The 10,000-nt window shown below is 40.8% G+C and overlaps 1 long non-coding RNA gene across 1 annotated transcript in view; it reads right to left on the minus strand.

The window, feature by feature from the left end:
• The window catches only part of LOC138369851 (uncharacterized), a 13,976-nt gene extending 10,879 nt beyond the window's left edge, over positions 1-3,097 (minus strand). The window contains exons 1-2 of the long non-coding RNA XR_011229993.1: positions 3,021-3,097; positions 754-825 (exon numbers count right to left, since the gene is read on the minus strand). This is a non-coding gene — a long non-coding RNA (uncharacterized lncRNA). The remainder of the gene's footprint in view (positions 1-753; positions 826-3,020) is intronic.
• Between the last annotated feature and the right edge of the window lie 6,903 nt (positions 3,098-10,000).

The following is a 10,000-nucleotide window of genomic DNA, read 5'->3' on the forward strand; positions in this document are numbered from 1 at the left end:
GCAAGCACAACTAGCTGAATACACACACACACACACACACAGAAGACAGAAGAGTAAGGGGAGACATGATAACCACCTATAAAATTCTCAGGGGAATTGACAGAGTGGACAAAGACAAACTCTTCAGCACGGGCGGAACGCGAACAAGGGGACGCAGGTGGAAACTTAGTACCCAAATGAGCCACAGAGACATTAGAAAGAATTTTTTCAGTGTCAGAGTAGTTAACAGATGGAATGCATTAGGAAGTGATGTGGTGGAGGCTGACTCCATACACAGTTTCAAATCTAGATATGATAGAGCCCAATAGGCTCAGGAACCTGTACACCAGTTGATTGACAGATGAGAGACGGGACCAAAGAGCCGAAGCTCATCCCCCGCAAGCACAAGTAGGTAAGTACACACACACACAAACACTGACACACACAGCGAGACATACACACACACACACAAACACAGACACACACAGCGAGACACACACACACACGACCTCATCACCAGCACTCCACTCCAACATACACGACTCTTTGTAAACCAGTTGACACTTCATACACAAAATACTAAAAACTGTAAAAATAAAATGTATAGTTTTACGCACAATATTTTTCTGAAACATACGACACTATTTCTGAAGTATATATATATATATATATATATATATATATATATATATATATATATATATATATATATATATATATATATACAACAAACACATCACACTTTTACATTCTTTAAGTAAAGGTGACACTTACAGAGTGCGTAGTTTAGGTAAGTTACCGAAGGCGCCGTCCTCCACCTCCCGGAGGCCTGAGTGGGTGATTGCCCTGTTGAAAACAATTCAATTAATTAGTACATAATAGCGCTTGGGCAAAGATTACAGGAATAAATACAGGATTAGAGGCAACTTTTACATAGTGACTGCTGGGATTAGGATATATATATATATATATATATATATATATATATATATATATATATATATATATATATATATAAATATATATATATATATATATATATATATATATATATATATATATATATATATATATATATATATATATATATATATTTATTTGTGTGTACCTGAGGAACATAAAGTGGGTGTATGTCAGGACAAAAAAGACATTATGTACGTATCTGTGTGTGTGTGTGTGTGTGTATACTTGGATAAATAATATAAAAGTACACTAGGTGTTTTTCAGGATAAAGTAGAAAATATTCATGTGCAAACATGCTTTTATCCAGAAGTAGTCAATAACAATATTTGTGCCCCCCCCCCCCACCAGTCATGGCCGTTTTACAGTTTACTGGGCAGCGTCACTCATCCTGTGAGTGAATAAACTCTCCTAAAAGCATGTACAACACCCTCTCTGCCTCCCGTAGTAGGAAAAAACCCCGTTGGGTTGTTCAGCCTGTCATTTTGTACCCAGACGAAGCTGGTACTTACTTAATGAACCAGTAATGAAAGACAGTGAGAGCTGACCGACTATAGTCAATATGATTCTATAGTCTCAGCACTCTATAGTACTACAGAGGGCTGAGATTATAGATGCTGTGCCCTAAGCGCTGATGCCTCATTCAAATTTGATGTTGCTTCAAGTTCAAGTTCAAGTATGTTTATTGAGATAAGCAATAAATACATCTCAAAGGGATAGAGTAGCTTAGGCTATTTCTACCCCCCAAATGAGTACAACAGACTCAGTGTGAGTCAATTGTGAGTGTACTCTCGTTGAGTACAAACATTATTTCATTGTTAGGTTACTTATAGTTCTCAGTAAGTAATCTAGAAAGTATATCAACAAATCTCGCAATTTATCAACATAAGCTAAACTACAATCATTTTAAAAGTGTCAAGGGTCATGTAAGAGGTAAAAATATGTGGCTTTAAACATGATTTATAGTCTGGTGTTTACACATGATTTACAGTTTAGTGTTTACACATGATTTACAGTCTGGTGTTGGCTTGAGAGAGAAGGGGGTGTTGTGGTGGGCAGAGGCATGTGTGTAGTGATGGAGGAACATGTATAGCAGGTGTAGTGATGGAGAAACATGTGTGTAGCGGGTGTGGTGATGGAGAAACATGTGTGTATACCGGGTGTAGTGATGGAGAAACATGTGTGTGTACCGGGTGTAGTGATGGAGAAACATGTGTGTACCGGGTGTAGTGATGGAGAAACATGTGTGTGTACCGGGTGTAGTGATGGAGGAACATGTGTATACCGGGTGTAGTGATGGAGAAACATGTGTGTACCGGGTGTGGTGATGGAGAAACATGTGTGTACCGGTTGTAGTGATGGAGAAACATGTGTGTATACCGGGTGTAGTGATGGAGAAACATGTGTGTATACCGGGTGTAGTGATGGAGAAACATGTGTGTGTACCGGGTGTAGTGATGGAGGAACATGTGTGTACCGGGTGTAGTGATGGAGGAACATGTGTGTACCGGGTGTGGTGATGGAGAAACATGTGTGTACCGGGTGTAGTGATGGAGGAACATGTGTATACCGGGTGTAGTGATGGAGAAACATGTGTGTACCGGGTGTGGTGATGGAGAAACATGTGTGTACCGGGTGTAGTGATGGAGGAACATGTGTGTACCGGGTGTAGTGATGGAGAAACATGTGTGTAACGGGTGTAGTGATGAAGGAACATGTGTCTGGCGGGTATAGTAATGGTAGAACAGAAGCATGTATGGAAGGTGTAGTTAATGTATACTCCAAGAGAAAGAAAATCTGGTTCGGTACAGAAACAAGAACTCGGCTGAGCTGAAGCGAAAGATCTTGAGGTTAAAAAAGACATATATCCTCTAGAGAAGAAAGTTTTAATACCATTCAATACCTGAAACAGATTCTTTAAAACCATAATTATAGTACAAATAAATAATGATACCAAAACTAAGCAGAAACCAGAACTAGGAGAACATATAATAAGATAAAATATAAAAGAGAAGTAGAAATTTTTTTGGTAACAGAGGTAAAGTCATAGAGATTTTTTTTTTGTGGCACAGGTAACTTACAGGTAAGTCAACTGCTGGAAGTTGTGGAAGTCCAGGCGAGTCACTCGACATAGTTCCAGCTGGTCTTTCACGACCCTGTAAGGTACATTAAATATTAAGTTAGAAATTCACTGAGGACCTGTTCACGGGAATTTACCTGTTCTGTTCCACAGAACAGGTAAATTTTTTACCTTTTAATTTTTATTTAATGTTTTATTTAACAGGTAAATTTTTATTTAATGCAATGTCTGGTTTGATGGATATATTTATAATGCAATGTCTGGATTGTGAATATATTGATAATGCAATGTCTGGATTGGTGGATATATTTAATACAATGTCTTGTTTGGTGGATATATTGATAATGCAATGTCTGGTTTGATGGATATATTGATAATGCAATGTCTTCTTTGATGGATATATTGATAATGCAATGTCTGGTTTGGTGGATATATTTCATAATATCTTGTTTTGTGGCTATAATTCATAATACCATGTTTTAATAGATATTTTGTAGATAAATATGTTATCATTTATTTGCCGGTTATAAAAAGATAACGTTGCCTTGAAGTTGCATTCCAATGTGAGTTTTCCTTAATTTCGCGTCTTGTATTCTTGTCAACGCATCTGAATACTTTTGGAGTTCTTATGCTTGCTCTGTCTCACTGTGTTCTCTCCCCCATCGTGTTCTTTCTCATCGTGTTCTCTCTCACAGTGGTCACTATAGGTTATTTCCTCTCACACAGTTCTCACTCTCAGTGTTGGTTCTCTTCAACAAGGGCCATGTTCTGTCTATATTTGTGTTCTCCAATTAATGTTCTCCGTGTTCGTTCCTTGAATTCAAGACACGAGAGAATAATTGAAATCAGATCCATCTTCCATGGGATGCTGATCTTCGTGTTCTCTGTGGTGTGGCTTCTTAGAGACTGCATATAATCTCTAAGATCATCAACTTCGACCTCCGTCAGCGGGTTTGGAGACTTCCCGGCCGCCAAGATCATCAACATCGACCTCCGTCAGCGGGCTTGGAGACTGCCTGGCCTCCAAGATCGTCAACACCGACCTCCGTCAGCGGGCTTGGAGACTTCCCGGCCTCCAAGATCATCAACACCGACCTCCGTCAGTGAGCTTGGAGACTTCCCGGCCTCGAAAATCATCAACACCGACCTCCGTCAGCGGGCTTTGGAGACTTCCCGGCCCTCCAAGATCATCAACATCGACCTCCGTCAGCGGGCTTAGAGATTTCCCGGCCTCCAAGATCATCAACACCGACCTCCTTCAGCGGGCTTGGAGACTTCCCGGTCTCTGCGATCAACAATTCATCCCATTTCATCTTCCCTTCGTTACCCGTTGCTCGAAGATCGATGTGGTCTCCTCCCGAACCACTAACTTCCGAGCACTGCTTCAGTAAATTTACTCGAAATAGTGGCTTTGTCCAGGACAAATTGCAACATAATTTACATTAAGTGTGCGATGCTTGGGGGAAGTATGTAGATGAATGTATTTACAAACTCCTTCCAAATCTAGCGATTAGTTACAACTTTACGTTGAAGTATATAATTAACTTGTTATTTTTTTAATGTGTGCGTTAATAACTCGACAATTTTGAGTAGTAAATAAGTTATACGAATGAAATTGCAAATAAATGTTCCATTTAGAGGTCAAAATGGAGTTTATTTAGCTCGCTGAAGTAGTATGAGCAATGACCATATTTACAGTGTGTGTAACTAACGTGTATAATAGGATTACTTTCACAGGTTACCTAATTACTAAAAAGTTGGGTAATTACCTAAGGTAATTACCCCAACCTGTCCTCCCTACAAAGAACATCGCTTTACGCTCGTATGTGTTACATAAGGCCAACAAAAATTGTCGTGCTAGAAAAATGGAAGCGGCTGGCGAAAGTGACGTACTGTCCCGTTTTCTGTTGTGGGTCCTCAGGTGGTAGGTTAGGAGAGGATACTTTTAATAAATTTAGCGTTTTCCTGACGTTACAAAATTTTTGGAGGACGAGCTGCATTGTGAAACATCATCTCTCGGTACTGCAGTCTGTGTGGCAGTTGCATCCTTGTGTTATCTTCAGATGTGTCCTACATGACGGATGTACAGCCTTTATCTTGGGGTAACTTAACCTAACCTAACTTAAATTAACTTAGCCTAACCTAACCTAATTTCTCACATGTATTAATTTTCCACCGCACCTCCATTCTGCTGTATGTAAATCTGAGCCAAACATCCAGGTCTCGATTTTACAGCACATTCTTCAGCTGTGGTGGCTTGTAACTGTTGCAACAGCAGCAGCAACAGCAGCAGTAGCAGCAGCAGCAGCATGAAAGCGTAATTGTTTGCAGCTTTCTCACAAAAAACTTGTCATAACGCAAGAGTACATTCATAGTACTCTATGTACATAGAGTACATAAAGTTGTTGTCCATAGAGTAAGCACAGGAAGGACATGTCTTTCTTCAATGACGACACCGGCTGCATATGCAGATGTCACTTATTTGGCAATATAAGTGACATCTTATATCGTCTGCCCCCCCATGCCTTCCCTTCTTCTTTGGAGCATAAACACGGTGTCACCTTCTGCCTCTTTCATACATCTCCTGCCCCTCTTCTTCTTATTCTTTCTTATTCTTTCTTATTCTTTCTTATTCTTCTTCCTCTGAGAGCATGGAGGCGGAGTGACCTTCTGGCTCCGTCTCACCAACCTCACACTTGAGACCTGTACCATCCCCAGCTCAGCCAGTCAGATCATGAGTTACCACTCAGATGTCTGGACCCATCAGGGCGCGCGGCGGTCCTGCTCTCAACTCTCTGATAGCACCACTATATTAAAGTTTTAGCCGCCCATTTTTCTTCCCCAAGGAAACAAAGCTAAAGAAAAAAAAATATGCTATCAAAATGTGTTCATTGATCTATTTTTTTGTTTTGTTTCTTCTTTCCCCCCAAAAAACACTTGGGGGTGGACGGTAGAGCGACGGTCTCGCATCATGCAGGTCGGCGTTCAATCCCTGACCATCCACAAGTGATTGGGCCACCATTCCTTCCTCCCGTTCCATCCCAAATCCTTATCTTGATCCTTTCCAAGTGCTATATAGTCGTAATGGCTTGGCGCTTTCTCCTGATAGCTCCATTTCCCTTCACCCCCCCCCCCCTAAAAAAAAGCTAATAGGTTAAGGCTATTGATTCCCACAAGCTTTAAATTTACCAGGATAAAGTCATGTGTATAGCTGTGTATATAGCTGTCATATGTATATCTTAAAGGTCGAGGAACTGATGTGGCGACGGAGTGACGGAAAGATGACATATTACCAGGACCCTCGGGGATCGAACGCCTTCCCTGCATGCAGCGAGGCGGTCGTTGTACCGACCAGCCTATATAAGAGGATGGATACACACAGAATCACAACTAAAATATGTTGACATAACTAATGATTAGTCAACAGGATTTTTCAGCTTTGATCTCAAGTCCTTTTTCTTTACTATCTCTGCCTGTCTCCTCTTTACTATCCTCTGTTTCTTAGTATCTGTATATATATATATATATATATATATATATATATATATATATATATATATATATATATATATATATACAGAGTTCTTCACACCCTGTAGGGTAAGGCAGGTCCTAGTCAACAACGGCTTCTCCAATGGTTTCGTCGAAGACATCATAAGAAGGAAAGTGAAACGCCATGCAACCTCTGAAGAGACAACTAACACAACACCTATACCCCCTATTAGACTATTTTACAGGAACTTCTTTTCCACAGCTCATAAAACGGAGGAAAGGGTCCTGAAAGATATTGTTAATAGAAACGTTATCCCTACAGACAGAAATCAGAGGATACAACTGACGATTTACTATAAAACCAGAAAAACGGCCAGCCTACTCATGAGAAACTCTCCAGACACAAAACAGAACGCTTTAATAGAGACTAACGTCGTCTATGCCTTCAAATGCCCTCTTGGGGACTGTAAGCTCCAAAAAACCCAGTATATAGGCAAGACAACAACATCTCTTTCTAGGCGTTTAACGATGCATAAGCAACAGGGCTCCATTAAGGAACATATAATCTCTTCCCACAACCAAACCATCGCCAGAGAAATCCTAGTAAACAACACAGAAATCATCGATAGATACAGCGATAGCAGGCGGCTTGACGTTTGCGAGGCACTACACATCAAGAAGTCAACACCAGCAATCAACAGCCAATTAATGCACAACTATATTCTACCCACCTCAAGACTCCGCTCCAATATAGAAGCATCAAGAAATATGGACCAATAGGCTTTCTACAAACACTTCTATTCAATACCCATTGTTTCGTGTTCTGTCTTGTGTTGATGAAATTAATACCCTATTAATACCACCTCTTGTTCTGTCTTGTGTTGATGAAATTAATACCCTATTAATGCCCCCTCTTGTTCTGTCTTGTGTTAATGCCACATCACCCCTTCCACCTCACTCAAATGTAGATATAAAATCGGAGATGCGTAAGTTCTATTCAGTTGTGTATTTGTGAACTAAAGTCTTTGAAAATGTAATAAGTTTTACGAAACGCGCTCGTGTCGCGTCAGACTAGAAATAAAAATGAATTTTGGAGAATTGATTTTTGATTTACCTCCAACAGTGAAAAGAAATGTACGAAAGATTGAGAAAATTCGTGTTAGAATTATTAATCTTACTTTTTCGGTCATATTTAATCATATATATATATATATATATTTATATATATATATATATATATATATATATATATATATATATATATATATATATATATATATATATATATATATATATATATAAACAGTATTCATATATATGTATAATCATTATTCGTCTATGCTTATATACGCACCTTTTATTAAAAACAAAAGAATAATAATTCTTTGACAATGCAACAGACTGTTGTCTGGGTTGAAAATGTTTTAGGTTTCTAAGGTCAGAGTCTCCTTCAGACTTCTGTCCAAACTTAAGATGCAGCAGTGAGCTTCTTAACTGTCTTCTTGAGGATCACCAGCAACACTTGTAAGTCTTGGGAAAGTGTTCTTTATTAAATTTTATCCGGGATTAAAACAACTTTTCACGAAGTTGCAACATCTTACGAGAACCCTTCTTTACCGTATGGAAATAAAATACAAAATATGGCTACATTTGTCTTGTTAGATATTTTGTAAATATATTTCATGTTTCCACTTGCTTCAACCATGAATAATTTCACGGTCGAATAGACCACACACTAGAAGGTGAAGGGACGACGACGTTTCGGTCCGTCCTGGACCATTCTCAAGTCGATTATCGACTTGAGAATGGCCCAGGACGGACCGAAACGTCGTCGTCGTCCCTTCACCTTCTAAATGTGTGGTCTGGTCAACATACGTCAGCCACGTTATTGTGACTCATCGCCTGCAATTACACGGTCGTTACAGCTAGGATTTTCACCATCGTCACTATACTGTTACTATTCCCAACATCTTCCCAACCACCAGTATCACCACCGCTAACATCACCATCCCTTACCAGCACCATCACCATCCAACGAGACACCCATCATCACCCATACCACAATCATCACCTTCGCTTCTGCCTTAAACATCACCCACCTGTCCATCACCACCATCACTCATCACCGGTGATGGTGGTGATGGACAGGAGCCACCACCACCACCACCAACCCCCAACCAACCACCCGTCACCACCATCGCCACCCCAACCACCACTATTCGGAATTTTTGTGATATTGGTGTAAAGTCAGGTTGTGGTGGAGGTTGTCGAGACGTGTTCTCCACCTCCGTTGTCTTGTATTCATCAGGAGTACAAAGCCAAGACCACTACAAAGACCTTTCATAATACATCCCAGAAATCTTACAGGTGAGTGGTGAAGATTACTGTTGTGTGTATATCCACCTAGTTGTGCTTGAAAGGGTTGAGCTCTGGCTCTTTGGTCCCGCCTCTCAATTGTATATCAACGATTCATTTTTTTTTCACATACACACCTCCAGGAAGCAGCCCGTAACAGCTGTCTAACTCCCACGTACCTATTTAGTGCTAGATGAACAGGCACATCAGGGTGAGTGAAAATCGGCCCATTTGTTTCCGTTATCGCCGGGGATCGATCCCCGGTTCACAGGACTACGAATCCAGATCCTGTCCACTCAGCCACCAGGCTCCCCATGTGTTTGCGTGTGTACCCACCTAGTTGTGCTTGCGGGGGTTGAGCTCTGGCTCTTTGGTCCCGCCTCTCAACTGTCAACTAATGTACAGGTTCCTGAGCCTATTGGGCTCTATCATATCTACACTTGAAACTGTGTATGGAGTCAGCCTCCACCACATCACTGCCTAATGCATTCCATTTGTCTACTATTCTGACAATGAAAAAATTCTTTCTAATGTCTATATGGCTCATTTGGGCACTCAATTTCTACCTGTGTCCCCCTAGTGCGTGTGCCCCTTGTGTTAAATAGTCTGTCTTTATCTACCCCTATCAATTCCTCTGAGAATCTTGTATGTAGTTATCATGTCCCTCCCCTAACTCTTCTGTCTTCCAGTGACGTGAGGTTTAATTCCCGTAATCTCTCCTCGTGTGTGTGTGTGTGTGTGTGTGTGTGTGTGTGTGTGTGTGTGTGCGTGTGTGTGTGTGTGTGTGTATGTGTGTGTGTGTGTGTGTGTGTGTGTGTGTGTGTGTGTGTGTGTGTGTGTGTGTGTGTGTGTGTGTGTGCGCGTGTGTGTGTGTGTGTGTGTGTGTGTGTGTCTGTGTGTGTGTGTGTGTGTGTCTGTGTGTGTGTGTGTGTGTGTGTGTGTGTGTGTGTGTATGTGTGTGTACTCACCTATTTGTGCTTGCGGGGGTTGAGCTTTGGCTCTTTGGTCCCGCCTCTCAACTGTCAATCAACTGGTGTACAGATTCCTGAGCCTACTGGGCTCTATCATATCTACATTTAAAACTGTGTATGGAGTCAGCCTCCACCACATCACTGCCTAATGCATTCCATCCGT

Source organism: Procambarus clarkii, chromosome 30 (assembly GCF_040958095.1).
Source record: "Procambarus clarkii isolate CNS0578487 chromosome 30, FALCON_Pclarkii_2.0, whole genome shotgun sequence".
Classification (NCBI taxonomy): Eukaryota; Metazoa; Arthropoda; class Malacostraca; order Decapoda; family Cambaridae; genus Procambarus; species Procambarus clarkii.